This window comes from Mirounga leonina, unplaced genomic scaffold, assembly GCF_011800145.1.
Source record: "Mirounga leonina isolate KUSES-001 unplaced genomic scaffold, KU_Mleo_1.0 Mir_165, whole genome shotgun sequence".
In the NCBI taxonomy this organism is placed as follows: domain Eukaryota; kingdom Metazoa; phylum Chordata; class Mammalia; order Carnivora; family Phocidae; genus Mirounga; species Mirounga leonina.
In genome coordinates, this window is record NW_023270415.1 from 10,892,304 (window position 1) to 10,910,368 (window position 18,065).

The following is an 18,065-nucleotide window of genomic DNA, read 5'->3' on the forward strand; positions in this document are numbered from 1 at the left end:
TACCAAAATAGGGTGTCACAAAATCTGTGTTAGCAAAGACATCTGACAAGAAAACAAGAAGGACTGTGTGTGTGTGTGTGTGTGTGTGTGAGAGAGAGAGAACATAAATGGATAAATTTTTATATTAAGAAATTCTACTGTCAAAAGCTATTGACTAAGTTTCAAACAATCAATATTTTTGAGCACCCACTTCATGTGAAGAACTGATCTAGGCCCCTTAAGACATATAGGAGAAGACACTTATGAGGGACCCACCTTCAAGGAACTTATCACTTAGTTAGAACGAAGAGACCAACACACAGAAAGATGACAACTCTAAGAGGCAGAAGGTTAATTGACCAAGAAGTAACAGAGATAGTCAATACTATGCCTTGAGGGATCACTTCGGGCCAGGGAGGTCAGTAAATATTTCCCCCAAAAAGGGAGATAGAAGTGACCCAAGCCTTGTCAGTCAGAAGCTAATCCTTTGCATTCTAGTATTGACCTTTGGGTGAATTCTTTGATCATGAATATGATTCTTTAAAAAAATCAATTAATACAGTACTCTCTTCACATGGCTTCAGTGCCCGCCCCCCTACTTTTGCAAGGACCAAGTGAAAACCCCATTCAATAGCGTCGATACTTCTGAACAGATGTTGAAATAATCATCGCCATGCCTATTCTAAGCTAGATCTAACAAAAATTATAATAAAAGTAACAAAATTTGAGTTGAACAAAATCAAATAAAAAACAGCAACAACAAGGTCTCATTAAAATGTTTGCCTCCCTGAGGTCAAGAGCAAAAGCTCAGGAAGTGAGTAAAGATACTCTAGTTAGTAAAGTAGTACTTAAGATATACTAGCACAACCAAGTCGACTTTCAGCTGAATGACACAAGCCAGTGATGCCACATCTTGGTGGCAATGAGAGGGAGAGATTGAGAGAGGAAAATAATAGAAATATGAGAGAGGTGAAGCTAGCAATACTAAAATAATACTCAAAGAAATAAAGAGAATCCCAGTGTAGCAACTATAGAAGAACCACCAATTTCTACAAAAATAGTTCAGGCCTTGAGAAAACAGATGACATCAACAATTAGCAGCACATAATTCTAAAAACAAACAGATAAAGCAAGGCCAATGAGGAAAAAACAAAATTACTGGCAATGAAATGTCTAGAGAATTAGATGCAAATGTAGCATCATATACCATAATAAATTCTAAATGAGTTAAAGTGTAAAACACACACTGAAAACTACTTAGAAGTCAGAAAAAAATTTAAAAACACATTTATAAAATGACACGAATAAATATTTTAACAAGAAAGCAATGAAATTCCCAAACTGAAAACATCACTAAAAAAAGTTTCATATTCTGACTATACAAAGAACTAATACAAATAACATCAATAGTCACATTACACTGGAGATAGGAAAGAAATATAAAATAAATTTCAGTTGGGAGCACCTGGGTGGCTCAGTCGGTTAAGCGTCTGCCTTCGGCTCAGGTCATCATCCTGGAGTCCCGGGATCGAGTCCCACATCGGGCTCTCTGCTCGGCGGAGAGTCTGCTTCTCCCTCTGACCCTCTCCCCTCTCGTGCTCTCTGTCTCTCATTCTCTCTCTCAAATAAATAAATAAAATCTTTAAAAATAAAAAAAATATTATTTCTTTTCTGATCACTACATGTCGAGTCAATTTATGTCACTGATGAAATGTTTGAGTATCATGCCATTAACTCCATTTTGCTCTGTGGTATTTGTTTGTTGTTTGTTTGTTTGTTTTTAATTAATAGACTTTTTTAGAGCAGTTTTAGGTTTATAGAAAAATTGAATGGGAAGCACAGAACCCCCAAAACAGTTTCCTCTATTATTAACATCTTGTACTAGTTGGGTACATTTGTTACAATTGATGAGCCAATATTGATACATTATTAACTAAAATCCATAGTTCAGTCTTTGTGTTTTACATTCTACGGGTTCTGACAAATGTATAATGACATGTATCCAACACTACAGCCTCTTATACAATAGTTTCACTGCTTTAAAAATCCCCTGTGCTCTACCTACTCCTTCCTCCCACCCCACTAACACCTGACAACTGCTAATTTTTTTACTCTCCATAGGTTTGCATTTTACTAAATATCATATGATTGCAATCATACAGTATTTAGCTTTTTCGGACTGACTTCTGTCACTTAGTAATATATTTAAGATTCTACAATGTGTTTTTTGGGACTTGGTGGCTCATTTCATTTTATTGCTGAATAATATCCCATTGCTGGGATGTACCATCGTTTATTTATCCATTCATCTCCTGAAAGACGCCTTAGGGGCTTCCAAGTCTTGGCAATTATGAATGAAGTTGCTACAAATATTTCTGTGCTGGTTTTTGAGTGGACATAAGTTTTCAAGTCATTTAAGGGCAATTAAGTTTTTAATTCAAAGAGCACAGTTGCTGCATCATCATGGTAAGAGTATGCTTAATTTGGAATAAAACTGCAAAACTGTCTTCCAAAGTGGCTATAACAGTTTGCATTCCCACCAGCAATAAATGAGAGCTCCAGTCGCTCCACACCCTCGCCAACATTGGATGTTGTCAGTGTTTTGGATTTTAGGCATTGTAATAGGTGTGTAGTAGTACCTCATTCTCTCAATTGCAATTCCTTAATGACATATGATGTTGAGCATCTTTTCAAATGCTTACTTTCCATCTGTATATCTTATTTGGTAAGGTGTCTCTTCAGATTTTTGCCCATTTTTTTAATTGGGTTCTTTCCTTACTGTTGAGTTTTAAGAATTCCTTGTATATTTTGGATACCAGTTCTTTATCAAATATGTGTTTTGCAAAGATTTTCTCAAAATCTGGCTTGTCTTCTCATTTTCTAAACAGTGTCTTTCACAGAGCAGAAGTTTTTAATTTCAGTGAAGTCCAACTTACCATTTTTTCTTTTGTGGGTCATTTTTTACTGCACAATTTTGCACAACTCAGTGATTTTTAGGAATCTGTAGAGTATGTAAGAGCCACTGACTACATTTATCCTTTTCAACCATTCATTTATTTGACCAGATAATTCCATTTTGAATAAAGTCCCCAAAACAATTGGTGCAGAGGTGCAGAGCAGCACAACTTATGGTGAAAAATTGGAAACCTAATGCCAAACAGATGAGAATGAATAAGTAATAATAGAGAATATTAACAATGTAAAATACTAGGGGTGCCTGGGTGGCTCAGTTGGTTAAGCATCTGCCTCTTGATTTCAGCTCAGGTCATAATCTCAGGGTTGTGGGATCCAGCCCCATGTCCGGCTCCAAGTTGGGCATGGAGTGTGCTTAAGATTCTTTCTCACCCTCTCCCTCTGCCCCCCCATGCTCTCTCACTTGCACCCTCTCCCTCTCAAAATTAATTAATTAATTAATTAGAATACTAATATGCTGTTAAAGATTGTTAGCATGTCAACATTCTTTGCATGCAAATATAAGTTCATGGAAATGTTAAGTGAAGAAAGTAGCAGATAAAATATTTTTCATACATTAATTTCAACTAAGAAAGAAATGTATTTTTTTCTTAGTTGAAATATAGAAGTATTAAAAAAACTTTCTAACTAGTGTTTCTTTTCTATTTGAATGTAAATTTCAAGTAGAAATTAAAATCCAGTATCATGTATTAGAACAAGTAGCACTAGTTGCTGTTAAACAAATTCCAAAGTTTCCTAGTAAAAGTTTAATTTTTGTTCATGCAAAGCTAAATACAAACATTTCAGGTAAACATCAGCTAAGGGACCCAGGCTCCTTCCATCTGTGGCTCTACCGTCTCCTGGGCTGTGGAGCCCTCGGCCATTCCTTCCTCTGCATTTGGCTGGGAGATGGAGTAAGAGTTTGAGGGATCACATAGGAGGCTTTTATGGGTCTGGTTTAGAAGACTGAGCTCACTTGCACACACATGGCTACACCTACGTTGAAGGCAGGCTGGGAGAAGCGGTCTAGCTGTGTACCCGTAGAGATAGAGGAATGCTTTTGTGCCTACGTAACACTGCACTTGACAAAATTGACTGCTGGTTTTCTTAGATTCCTTTCTCTTTTCAATTCCGCTTAACTCTGTAGTAATATAAATGTATCCCTTGGGGTGCCTGGGTGGCTCAGTTGTTAGGTGTCTGCCTTCAGCTCAGATCATGATCCCAGGGTCCTGGGATCGAGCCCCGCATTGGGCTCCCTGCTCAGTGGGAAGCCTGCTTCTCCCTCTCCCACTCCCCCTGCTTGGATCCCCTCTCTTGCTGTCTCTCTCTCTCTGTCAAATAAATCCTAAAAACAAAAAAAGAAGTATCATTATTATCTTTATCAATTTAGTTCCTGAGTCCAGTTTATGAGAGTTTAGATACTACTTACACTATACTATCCAAGTCTATTTGGTTCCTGTGTTCAGACAGGAAGAGTTTTGATAGCTAAGATGTATTCATTCTTTCCTTAAAAAAAAGAAAATTGAAATTTGCAGCCTCTCTGAATTCACCCCTAGCCTTCTTTTCAGACAATACCTCCTAAATCAACTCAAGAGTATTTGTCCTATTTAAAAATTCTCTCCTGGGGCACCTGGGTGGCTCAGTCGTTAAGCGTCTGCCTTCGGCTCAGGTCATGATCCCAGGGTCCTGAAATCGAGTCCCACATCCAGCTCCCTGCTCAGCGGGAAGCCTGCTTCTCCCTCTCCCACTCCCCCTGCTTGTGTTCCTGCTCTCGCTATCTCTCTCTCTGTCAAATAAATAAGTAAAAGATTAAAAAAAAAAAAAAAACTTAAAAAAATAAATAAATAAAAAATCTGTCCTATTTAAAAATTTTGAAACAGATTGCATGTCTTGCCAAGGAAACAATGTATAAAAATCTTTTCTGTGGTTCTTTATTCCTAACCTACATTTTTTTGTTTTTTAAGATAAACGAAAATTTCTAAGATTTTCTTCTCTGCATCTAAAGAACTAGTGCTTGGTTATGCACTGATAACATTCATCAGGGTCAATTCTTGTAGAAATGTTTCATGTTAGCATAGATTTTAATATGATAAGAAGACCTGTAAACATGCTATATTTGGGGAGTAGAACATCTTTGTATAATAATCCATTTCTAAAATGTTTTTCTATTTCTATGACCACCTTTAATATTATTCTCCAGTTACCTTTTAATTTTAACAAGAGTTTTGCAAAATGTCTTTTATACAGTAAGTTGATTATTAGTATCTTAAAAAATGGTTTTACGTACTTACTTCTTGGTTTTTGCAGATTTTTACTATTAACTTGCCAGTTTATGTAAAATATTCTATACAGGCTCTTAACATATAGTTATATTTTATCTATGTTTACCTTAAATGGTATTTTCATGTGCAGTGTATTTAATTCTGTAATTATGAGTGTCTTCCTTTATTTTTCCTACTAAAGTTTTTTTATATTCTGTTAATATATATTTTATGTTCCAAGATAAATCAATATCTATTTATGCAAGGCTTTTGTTGCTAAGTCATTACATTTATTTTTCTTATTTTGTCTTCTAACTACGTGTCATTAATGTAAATGTGCAATTGATATTTTGATGATTATATTAAAATCTTTCTATTCTGTGAACTAATTTTTTGGTTGCTATTCTTGTATAATTATACAATTAGCAGATGTTGACTTTCTTTTTTTTTTTTAAGATTTTATTTATTTATTTGAGAGAGAGAGAATGAGAGAGTGAGTACATGAGAGGGGGGAGGGTCAGAGGGAGAAGCGGACTCCCTGCCAAGCAGGGAGCCCGATGCGGGACTCGATCCAGGGACTCCAGGATCATGACCTGAGCCAAAGGCAGTCGCTTAACCAACTGAGCCACCCAGGCACCCCCAGACATTGACTTTCTAACTAGATATCCAGAGACCTTATTTGAGGTTTTCCTTTAACTATCTTCTTTTTATTTTGTTTATTTTTTTATTAATTTTATTTTATTATGTTAGTCACCGTGCATTACAGCATTAGTTTTTGATGTACTGTTTCATGATTCGTTTCCTTTAACTATCTTCTCATGCAATATTTAAAAATTTTCTTTTCTTTTTAAAGATTTTATTTATTTATTTAGAGAGTGAGTGGTGGGAAGGGCAGAGGGGGACAGAGAGAGAGAGAGAATCTCAATCAGGGTCCACACTTAGACCAGTGCCCAATGTGGGGCTCGATCCCACGACCCTGAGATCATGACCTGAGCCAAAATCAACAGGTGGATGCTGAGCTGACTGAGCCACCCAGGCACCCCTAAAGTTTCATTAAGATATACAAAGCTCAATCTATATCCACTCTTAGTCTTCTAATTGAGTAGATCAATTAATTAAAACCAAAATATTTATAAAATTAACTGAATTAAAGAAATTGTGGCAGATTGGAAATCACATCATCTGAAGTAATTGGATTTGGAATTCTATTTCTATAGACATTAAAGGAACAAATTAACAATCCATTGATATCTTAAGTGAATATATTACGTGTAAGATAAAAAATTTTACAAATGCACTTTTTGTATAGTATTAAGTGTAACATAATACATTTTTTAAATGCACTTTCTGTGTAAAATTAAAATTCTACTACAATGGCAAAGAATATTTCTGAAATGAATTCTGAGAGAATTGCAGTCAGTTAGATCAGGAACTGTTTTGAGTGTTGTGATATCACCACCTACTGGAGAATTAGAACTGGAACATTTTCATTTTGGAAATCCTCATTAAATGGCAATATTTACTGAATTTAGACTTTCCTAGATTCATAACATTTGTTAAGATGTTGAGGTCTTACTGTACACACATGTGAAAATAGACACAGAAGGGCTAACCATTAATGATCTGCCTAAAATCACTACTAATTATGTATAAGAGGATCATATAAGACGAGTTACATATAAGACTCTACTCCATTTCTACTAGTCCTCAGTCCCATGGTCTGTGTTCTTTAACTTGCCTTGTAGCGCAAGTCGCCGTCTTCATTGTCAGTGTCCGTTATAATAAAGGCTAAAAACACTCTTGAAGTGAAAGCAGAGTTGGTTTTCCTACCAAAGTTGTTCATTATAATTTCCCATTTTTCTTCTACTGCCTCAGAATAATTAAGAGCTAAATTTTTACTAAGTTCTTAGGTTTTCTCCTACAGATGACTGCTGATCAAATTATTTAGGATGAGCATCCAGTTTCTCATTATCTCCCTTTTATTTTCTCACCCATAATTAAAGAAAAAAAAAGAAGATAGCACTTTCCAAATCTCTGACTACAAATTAAAAGACTGTTGGAAACTGTATGGGAAAACAGGCTCCCTCTCAAACTGGGAGAGAATAAACTGGTGTTAAAGTTTGTTAGTAATTTCACAATGTCTATCAAAAGTTTAAATCTCATCTCCTTTGACACTGCAATTCTGCCTCTAGGCATTTGTTCTACAGATATTTCTGCCCAAATATTCATCACAGTATTATTGCTCATAGCATAAACAAAACAAATCTGGAAACAACCGAAATGTTCTAAAAGGACACTGATAAATTACAGAACATTGACACAGTATGGAGTACTGATCAACCATTTCTTTTAATGGCATGGTCCTGTGCATGCTTATAAGAAAAGAGGACTAAACTTTATACTTAAAGAGAAAGAGTCCGTTTTTGCATCATATGTGTATTATCATTCCACCTGTGTAAAAATACAGAATTGTAGGGGTGCCTGGGTGGCTCAGTCAGTTAAGTGTCTGACTCTTGATTTCTGCTCAGGTCATGATCTCAGGGTCCTGAGATGGAACCCCACACTGGGCTCCGCACTCATCAGGGCGTCTGCTTTTCCCTTTCCCTTCTCCTCTGCCCCTCCCCCCATTTGTGGACTTTCTTCCTCTTTCCCTCTCTCTCAAATAAATAAATAAAATCTTTATTTTCAAGATAGAAAATCCATCAGACTCAGCACTTTCCTCAGCACTCCACAGCCTGCACCAATCCAGCTCCCCCACAAACCGTTCAAGGAAACCACCTGTGAGGGCAACACTTGGAAAACAACTCAGGAAAATAAGATCTTCATCTAATTCCTGCTACAGTGTGGCAAAATATTGTCAAGTAAAGGATGAAGAAAACTATCAGCCTTCTTCCGAGAAAGCAGATCTCCAACCAAAGAAAACTGTTGGGATATCCAGAAAATTTTAAACACACAAACAGTGAATTTGATGAAAGGACATATTTGAAAAACACCTTCAAGAACATCAGTGCATGTGTATCTTAGTCACTTGATACTAGGACATGCAGCGGCCCCCAAAAGGATTTTGCAAAAGAGAATCTTCTCAAACAAGGATTAAATGAAGAAAAAGCAAAATTGGTGAAGCCCGTTCAAACCCATTCGGGAAGAAGAAGACCTTCTTCAGAGGTTAAAACTAGTCAAATTGTATGGCTCAGACCATGACCGGGTTATAGCTGTTAATAAGGAAGTGGAGAAGCTTTAGGAAGCTGTTGCTTTATGATGTGCAGTCAGTCAACTGTGTCTGAGGAAAACAAGAATGCAGCTTCCCTCAGCTGATGGGCCACTGTGGATTAGACAGTAAGATGCCACATTATAACCAATGAAGAAGAACGTATAGGTGTTTCATTCATATTGTTTTTCTCCAAATGTCTTTGAGAATGACAACTTAAAAGATACTTATACATTTGAAAAAGAAGATATAAACCATTAGGACTTAGGCATCCCGGTGAACATCATTTATGTAAATATAAACTAGGCTCTAAAATGTAAATTTAGTATGTGGGGTAAATTTGCCAAAGAAAATTAATTATCAAAATTTTTTTTTTAATTTTTATTTAAAAAATAAATTCTGGAAGCCAATTTTAATATATCATTTTGCTCATGGCAAAAAGTTTTGTTATGATTTATGTTGACTGTTAAAAAAAAAATAGTCCAATCTGGTAAGTGTCTACACCTAAACTGGTCTAAAAATGCCTGCCTCTCTCCTGAGGTTGTGATGTTTGTTTCCATCCATTTACCACATATTTCCGTCTAGATGGTCTAGCAGGGAATGAAACTCCTGTGTCCAAAACTTTACAATAATTATAATAATATTATGGGGACAAAAATTGGGGGTCACTGCACAAGCCAAAAGCCCTTGCCTCCTCCAGCCCCCAAGCTGCTCTGTGTGTCCTGCATCAGGTGCGTTGGGCATCTGGAATACCAGCTCCAGCCAAGCTCCCGCACCGTGCCCACCAGAGATTTCGAGGTCAGCCTACAGAAGCAGACAGACAGACAGCAGAGCCCCCCGCCACGCCGCCCCTCCTGCTCCTTCATCAAGCTGGCCTGGTGCTGCTTTGCTGGGCCTGTGTCAGGCCCCACCCTGGTCAGGCAAGCTTGGAAAAGGGACCATCTGAGAGCCCCAGGTGCCCCTCGGACTGAGGGAGCAGTAACCTGGGGAGACATCTGTGACTCTTCTGTCACAGAAGTTATCTCCAGGATGTATGCTTGGGATGTCCTCTATGGGAAAGGAAAGTTCTCATGTTTGCTTTATACCCTTCCATGCTCATTGAATAATTTTAACCATCACTATGCATTTTATAGATTTTTAAAACTAGTTGATACATAATGAAAAAAGTAGATGGATCAAATAGAACATTTTCCTCACCTTTCCCTCTGTGTTCTCATATCCCCCAGTCCCTGGCCTCCCTTCTCTGGGTTTCCTAACGCCGGCCCCTGCACCCTCACCGTTCTCTGGCCTCCTCTCAGATCCTCTCAGGACCCTGGCTGCGCTACAGGGAAGCCAGGAGACTTCCGGTCAAACCTGTCTCTTCCACATAACCAGCTGGGCAAACGTGGCCACGTATTTCACCCGCTCTGAGCATGTTTGCTAGTGGGTACCGGTGTCGGTGGGGATGATAATGTCTACCTCACAAGGTTGTGAGAATTTGATAGCATGATAAACACAAAGGTCCTGACATGAAGCAGGGAAGTTACTAGCCAGTCAGAGGGACAGGCAGTGACAGATGTCAGAAAGCCAGAAGGTGCTCCCGTGTCACTTCTGTTTCTCTGTGGAGGTCTGCTTTTTTCTTTTATTTCTCTCTGCACCGCCATTCCTCATGACTCTCCTTATCCCCCTGGCAGAAAATGGCTGCCCCATGCTTTGCACGTTTTAATTCCAGGCCCTGGGGCAGTCTAACCTACAAATCTGAATCCGACTCCATATCTCAGGAAAGACAACCAGGAGGGCCAACCTTAGGTGACCACTGTCAATCTAGTGACCTGTGTTCTGGGGTCAGAGTCAGTACTAGCCTTCCTTGAATGACACTCAAGCCATTCTAATCTATCTGTGAGTAAAGTCGGTCTCCTTCCAAGACAAACAAACTGAAGCACATTTGGCTAAGGATCCAAATTGTCTTGGACGTAGGATGTGGGCAGGTATGTATCCTCCAGGTCTTCAGTGTTTTGATGGATGGGGCTCAAGGTCCATCAGTCTAATATCCATGAGGTATTCATGCAGGCTTAGAACAGAGCTAGATAAAAGGCTCAAAAGGAATATAATAGTTATAGTATAAAAATATTTACACAACGTGATACAATACATTAACAAAAGAAAGAACAAGAATCATATGATCTTCTCAATAGATGCAGAAAAGCACTTGACAAAGTACAGCATCCTTTCTTGATCAAAACTCTTCAGAGTATAGGGATCGAGGGTACATACCTCAATATCATAAAAGCCATCTATGAAAAACCTACAACGAATATCATTCTCAATGGGGAAAAACTGAGAGCTTTCCCCCTAAGGTCAGGAACGCGGCAGGGATGTCCACTATCACCACTGCTATTCAACATAGTATTGGAAGTCCTAGCCACAGCAATCAGACAACAAAAAGAAATCAAAGGCATCTGAATCGGCAAAGAAGAAGTCAAACTCTCACTCTTTGCAGATGATATGATACTTTATGTGGAAAACCCCAAAGACTCCACCCCAAAACTGCTAGAACTCATACAGGAATACAGTAAAGTGGCAGGATATAAAATCAATGCACAGAAGTCAGTGGCATTCCTATACACCAACAACAAGACAGAAGAAAGAGAAATGAAGGAGTCGATCCCATTTACAATTGCACCCAAAACCATAAGATACCTAGGAATAAATCTAACCAAAGAGGCAAAGGATCTGTACTCAGAAAACTATAAAATACTCATGAAAGAAATTGAGGAAGACACAAAGAAATGGAAAAATGTTCCATGCTCATGGATTGGAAGAACAAATATTGTGAAGATGTCAATGCTACCTAGAGCAATCTACACATTCAATGCAATCCCCATCAAAATACCATCCACTTTTTTCAAAGAAATGGAACAAATAATCCTAAAATTTGTATGGAACCAGAAAAGACCCCGCATAGCCAGAGGAATGTTGAAAAAGAAAAGCAAAGCCGGAGGCATCACAATTCCGGACTTCAAGCTCTATTACAAAGCTGTCATCATCAAGACAGCATGGTACTGGCACAAAAACAGACACATAGATCAATGGAACAGAATAGAGAGCCCAGAAATGGATTCTCAACTCTATGGTCAACTAATCTTCGACAAAGCAGGAAAGAATGTCCAATGGAACAAAGACAGTCTCTTCAACAAATGGTGTTGGGAAAATTGGATAGCCACATGCAGAAGAATGAAACTGGACCATTTCCTTACACCACACACAAAAATAGACTCCAAATGGTTGAAAGACCTCAATGTGAGATAGGAGTCCATCCAAATCCTAAAGGAGAACACAGGCAGCAACCTCTTTGACCTCAGCCGAAGCAACTTCTTCCTAGAAACATCGCCAAAGGCAAGGGAAGCAAGGGCAAAAATGAACTATTGGGACTTCATCAAGATAAAAAGCTTTTGCAAAGCAAAGGAAACAGTCAACAAAACCAAAAGACAACCGACAGAATGGGAGAAGATATTTGCAAATGACATATCAGATAAAGGGCTAGTATCCAAAATCTATAAAGAACTCATCAAACTCAACACCCAAAGAACAAAGAATCCAATCAAGAAATGGGCAGAAGACATGAACAGACATTTTTCCAAAGAAGACATCCAAATGGCCAACAGACACATGAAAAAGTGCTCAATATCGCTCGGCATCAGGGAAATCCAAATCAAAACCTCAATAAGATACCACCTCACACCAGTCAGAATGGCTAAAATTAACAAGTCAGGAAACGACAGATGTTGGCGGGGATGCGGAGAAAGGGGAACCCTCCTACACTGTTGGTGGGAATGCAAGCTGGTGCAGCCACTCTGGAAAACTGTATGGAGGTTCCTCAAAAAGTTGAAAATAGAGCTACCCTATGATCCAGCAATTGCACTACTGGGTATTTACCCCAAAGATACAAAAGTAGGGATCCGAAGGGGTACGTGCACCCCGATGTTTATAGCAGCAATGTCCACAATAGCCAAACTGTGGAAAGAGCCAAGATGTCCATCGACAGATGAATGGATAAAGAAGATGGGGTATATATATACAATGGAATATTATGCAGCCATCAAAAGGAATGAGATCTTGCCATTTGCAACGACGTGGATGGAACTGGAGGGTATTATGTTGAGTGAAATAAGTCAAACAGAGAAAGACATGTATCATATGATCTCACTGATATGAGGAATTCTTAATCGCAGGAAACAAACTGAGGGTTGCTGGAGTGGGGGGTGGGGTGGGAGGGATGGGGTGACTGGGTGATAGACACTGGGGAGGGTATGTGCTCTGGTAAGCACTGTGAATTGTGCAAGACTGTTGAATCTCAGATCTGTACCTCTGAAACAAATAATGCAATAAATGTTAAGAAAAAAAAAAAAGAAGAAGAAGGTAGCAGGAGGGGAAGAATGAAGCGGGGGAAATCGGAGGGGTAGACGAACCATGAGAGACGATGGACTCTGAAAAACAAACAGGGTTCTAGAGGGGAGGGGGGTAGGAGGATGGGTTAGCCTGGTGGTGGGTATTGAGGAGGGCACATTCTGCATGGAGCACTGGGTGTTATGCACAAACAATGAATCATGGAACACTTCATCTAAAACTAATGATGTAATGTATGGGGATTAACATAAGAATTAAAAAATAATAATAATAAAAAATACACAGTATCACTGCTTTAGCAGCACTTAAAAAATGCATAAATAAAGTTTCAGAAATATAATTATATATGAACATTCTATAAAATGTTTTTATTTATAAGATCCACAGAAAATATCCTTTTGGAAAGTGAAAGAACCTCCTGAAACAAAAATAGTTATTTCCTTATTTATCTCTTTAGTTTATAAGGTACTCAGGTATCCTAAGGTGAAGAACTCTAAGAATTTGTTCTCTGACATGAATTTTTGTTTGTTTCTAAATCTTCATTGAGATGTAATTGACAAAAAAATTGTGATATATTTAAAGTGTACCTGATATATATAGCAAAAGGATCCCCAGAATTAAGTTAACACACCCATCATCTCCCATATTTACCATTTTAGGGGGGCAGTGGATACTTAAGATCTACTCTTCTAGCAAATTTCAGTTATACAGTGTCGTATTATCAACTAGAGTCACCATGCAATGCATTAGAACCTCGGACCTAATTCATCATGCAACTCGGTTTGTACTCTTTTATAGCCTCTATCCATTTCCCCTATCCGAGCACCTGGCAAATACCATCTACTCTCTGTTTCTAAGAGTCTGGCTTTTTTTTTTTTTTTTTTAAGATTACATATATAAATGATACCATGCAGTATTTGTCTTTCTCTGGATTAGTTCACTTAGCGTAATGGCATGAAGTAATTATTAACCCCTGAGCTCCCTAGTGAAGAAGAATGAAGAATGACCTATGGGGTTCTATGAAATGCATGCTCAGATCAGGCTCACTTCCCTAGGCTGGAAGGATCACTGGTGTCATTATAGGAATTTAAAGTGAAATTTTATTTATTGCATTCTTGTTATTCACATTTACTGCCCTAATTCTGGTCCTTGTCTTGGGGCCAAGGAAGAGAGGTGAAGGGCAGAAGCTGGGAAGAACCTGGAGCAATGGGAAAGAAAACCACTGGGTAGGTGTTAATCTTTAGAGAGAGTGCTTTCCACAAAAAGATGAAGGTTTAAGGAATAGCTTGGCTAAAGTTTGCAATAAAATCAGTTAATAAAATTTGGTTACCCTAGATGCTTTAAATAGTTTTTTCAATTTTTTGGAGTATAACTGACACACTATTTTCAAGTGTACAATGTAGTGATTCAACTTCTCTGCTTTATGCTATGCTCACAAGCGTAGCTACCATCTGTCACATATAACACTATTACAATATCATTGACTATATTCTCTATGCTGTGCCTTTTATTCCCATGATTTATTCATTCCATATCTGAAAGCCTGTATCTCCCTCTCCCCTTCACCCATTTTGTCCTCCCCCCCACCCAGACCCCCTCTGACAACCACCAATTGTTCTTTGTATTTATGGGTCTTCTTCTGCTTTTTGTTTGCTTGTTTATTCATTTGGTTTGTTTTTTAGGTTCCACATATGAGTGAAGTCACATGCTATTTGTCTTTCTCTGTCTGACTTGAATCATTTACGGTGATACCATCTAGGTCCATCCATGTCGTTGCAAATGTCAAAATCTCATGCTTTCTAAATAAAAAAAGGATCTCATCCTTTCTTATGGCTGAGTAATATTCATACACATATATAATTCATATGTATATAAATATTATCCCCATATCTTGGCTCTTATGAATAATACTGTAATAAACATAGGAGTATATCCATCTTTTTGAATTAGTGTTTTCATTTTCTTTGGGTAAATACCCAGTAGTGGGATTATTGGATCATATGGTATTTCTATATTTCACTTTTTGAGGAACCTCCTAAATAATTTTTTAAAACTTTTTTCCCCAGTTTATTTTGCAGTGAGTAGAAACAACCACTGCAAATTTCACATCACCAATTCACTCTCTCTACCCCCCAAATTCAGCTTTACATTTATACAGAATAATAATCACAGTAATATATTTAATCCTCTATATTTTATATAACACTGTATCCCTGAGAATTTCACCTTCTCTGTTCAGTCCAGATTGGGAGGAATCGGAAGCTGCAGTTGGATTCTCAAGTTACAGGCAAGCCTGTGTGCTGGTGCTCCCTCTAGTGGACATTTTTTGCACTGCAATGCTTTTTTTTTGTTTCTGTTTTTGGTTTTTTTAAAGCAGGAGCACTTCTTCATAGGCCAGGAAACATCTCATAAAGCCAAGAATAATCAGAAGATAATCTCAAAAGATCCCTGCATGATCAAAAATGCATGAATCTAAGAAGATGAAGCTGATTGTATTTGCCAGAATTCGCAGGGCACTTATTAAAAAGAAAGAGCTACTTAAGAGCTTGGAGTGGCAGATAAAACCCCAAGAGACGGCTCATTAATAATTATTTTTCCAGTGTTTGTTCTGACTGATAAAGGATGGGGAGTTTGCATTTGGGAACTGGAAAGAAAGAAATTCTCCTCCCCCCGAGGATGGGGTAGCATGGTAAAAAGTAGGGACCACAGAAAATACATGCTAAGTCAAGTGTTCATTTGGAGAAACCTGCGATGCTGAACCCTTCCCTGGAGAGTGGATTTGTAGGTCCTATTGTGGAAAATGGTGAGGATGCTGAATTCTATGTGCTGGGTGACTTGGGGTTCCGGAGGTGATGGACTGAGACACAGACCAGAGTTGAAGGGACAGCTGAATGGAGGAGCCCAACATTACCACCACGGTCCTTTGCTGGAGAGCTGCATAAATCCATAATGCTCAAACGTCTCTGGGTCAATACTACTGTAGTGGTTGAAAGAGTCAAAAGCCATGCTGGGAGTCAGTGTTTCCCAGGACAGGAAATGACAACATATGTGTCACTTGCTGACAGAGGTGACTGTCCAGAGCCTGTTCAGGGTGACCTCAGACCTTGTGTTGCTTTCCAAGACCCAGGGGCACCAGTATCTCAGCACAACTGTAGCCTACTGAAGGTACCCCTGCAGTAGGCAGTCTGCACACGGGGTGCTGGAATGTCAGGGGCTTGGTCAATAGGACTAGCAATAGACCCCTAGACAAGGCCAGGGTCTGAGGCCTCTCCTGGTCTTACACAACTCTGACACTGATCTCTCTGGGTCATCCTTTTCTGTGTCATCTTGTCATATTAGAATGGCCTCCTTTATCGAATGCTGCCTGCCTAGCTTCAACCAGGCATCTAAATCCTGCGTGCATTTACTCAATAGCTCTATTTCTAGTCACAGGTGGATAGAAATATGCTGCTACAATTTTGGTGGCTGCCCCTCTTCCTTTATTTGTATGCTTGCTCTATATGGTCATTTTTCTCTGTCTAGACACTTCACGAACGGACAAAAGTGGTAACACATGACACACCTGAGGACAGGGAAGTAAGCCAAAAGGGGAGAAAATGCCTCTGGACAGAGAAAATAGATATTGCAAAGCTCATGTGTTAGACTGATGCAATGTTTGCACAATCCTGAAACCACTAACTGAGAACAGTTCTCGCATCTCTTACTGCTGCGATGAAGCGGAAATCTCAGGGCTTTTAGAGGTAAAAGAGAACAGCTTTCTGGGAAACTTGCAGTGATGATTACCCCAATTTACTAAGCATCTTTTTCTTAGTTACATTTCCTAGTTGACTATTGTTGGGGAAGGTCATCCAAAAAACATGACCACTGGAAGATATTTGCAAATGATACATCTGATAAAGGGTTAATATCCAAAATATATAAAGAACTTATACAACTCAACACACACACACAAACAAATAATCCAATTTAAAAATGGGCAGAAGACATGAACAGACATTTCTCCAAAGAAGACATCCAGATGGCCCACAGACACATGAAGAGATGCTCAACATCACTCATCATGAGGGAAATCCAGATCAAAACCACAATGAGATATCACCTCATGCCTATCAGAATGGCTAAAACCAAAAACACAAGAAACAACAAGTGCTGACCAGGATTGTGGAGAAAAAAGAACACACTTGCTCTGTTGGTGGGAATGTAAACTGGTGCAGCCCCTCTGGAAAACAGTATGGAGGCTCATCAAAAAATTAAAAATAGAACTACCCTATGATTCAGCAATCACACTACCGGGTATTTATCCAAAGAACACAAAAACATTAAATTCAAAGGGATATATGCAGTCCTATGTTTATTGCAGCATCATTTATGATAGCCAAATTATGGAAGCAACCTGTGTCCATCGATAGGTGAATAGATAAAGGAGATGTGCTATATATATACAATGGAATATTATTCGGCCATAAAAAGAATGAAATCTTGCCATTTGCAACAATGTGGATAGAGCTAGGGAGTATAAGGTTAAGTGAAATAAGTTAGAGAAAGACAAATACCATATGATTTCATTCATATGTGGAATTTAAGAAACAAAACAAATGAACAAAGGGGAAAAAAGGGAGAGGGAGACAAACCAAAAAACAGATTCTGAACTATACTATAGAGAACAAACTGGTGGTTGCCAGAGGGGGTGGGGGATGGGTGGAATAGGTGAGGGGGGTTAAGAGTATACTTATCGTGAAGAGCACTGAGTAATATACGGAATTGTTGAATCACTATATTGTACACCTGAAGTGAATATAACACTGTAGGTTAACTGCACTGGAATTAAAAAACCAAAACAAAAAACATGACCACCAATTGACTCGAGAGCAAGACTGACCAGGCACTCAGGGGCTCCTCACCCCCTTTCCTGTACTAGGAAATAGTTCTGCTTGCCTCTCCTGCTCCCAGACGCTGGTCCAAGGACATGGACTTGAGATAATGATGTGGTTTGAAAACACCTGCATGGTATACATGACTGAAACCAGTTAAGGCCTCTTTATAAACTTCCAAGATTTGGATGGTGGGTGCTAGAATTCACCCCTCTTCCTGCCGCCCAGCACAAGCCTCTTATGTAAGTTCCCTTTGCTTATTAAAACTGCTGCTTACCAGCCTGGAGGGGCCTTTCTCTTTGGTCTCTCCCTGCCCTCTGCATATGGGAGTCAGTTTCAAATTTCATCTAGGAAGTTCCCTGGAGGGTGATGAACCAACAACTATATAGTGTCTTTGTCACAGTCTTA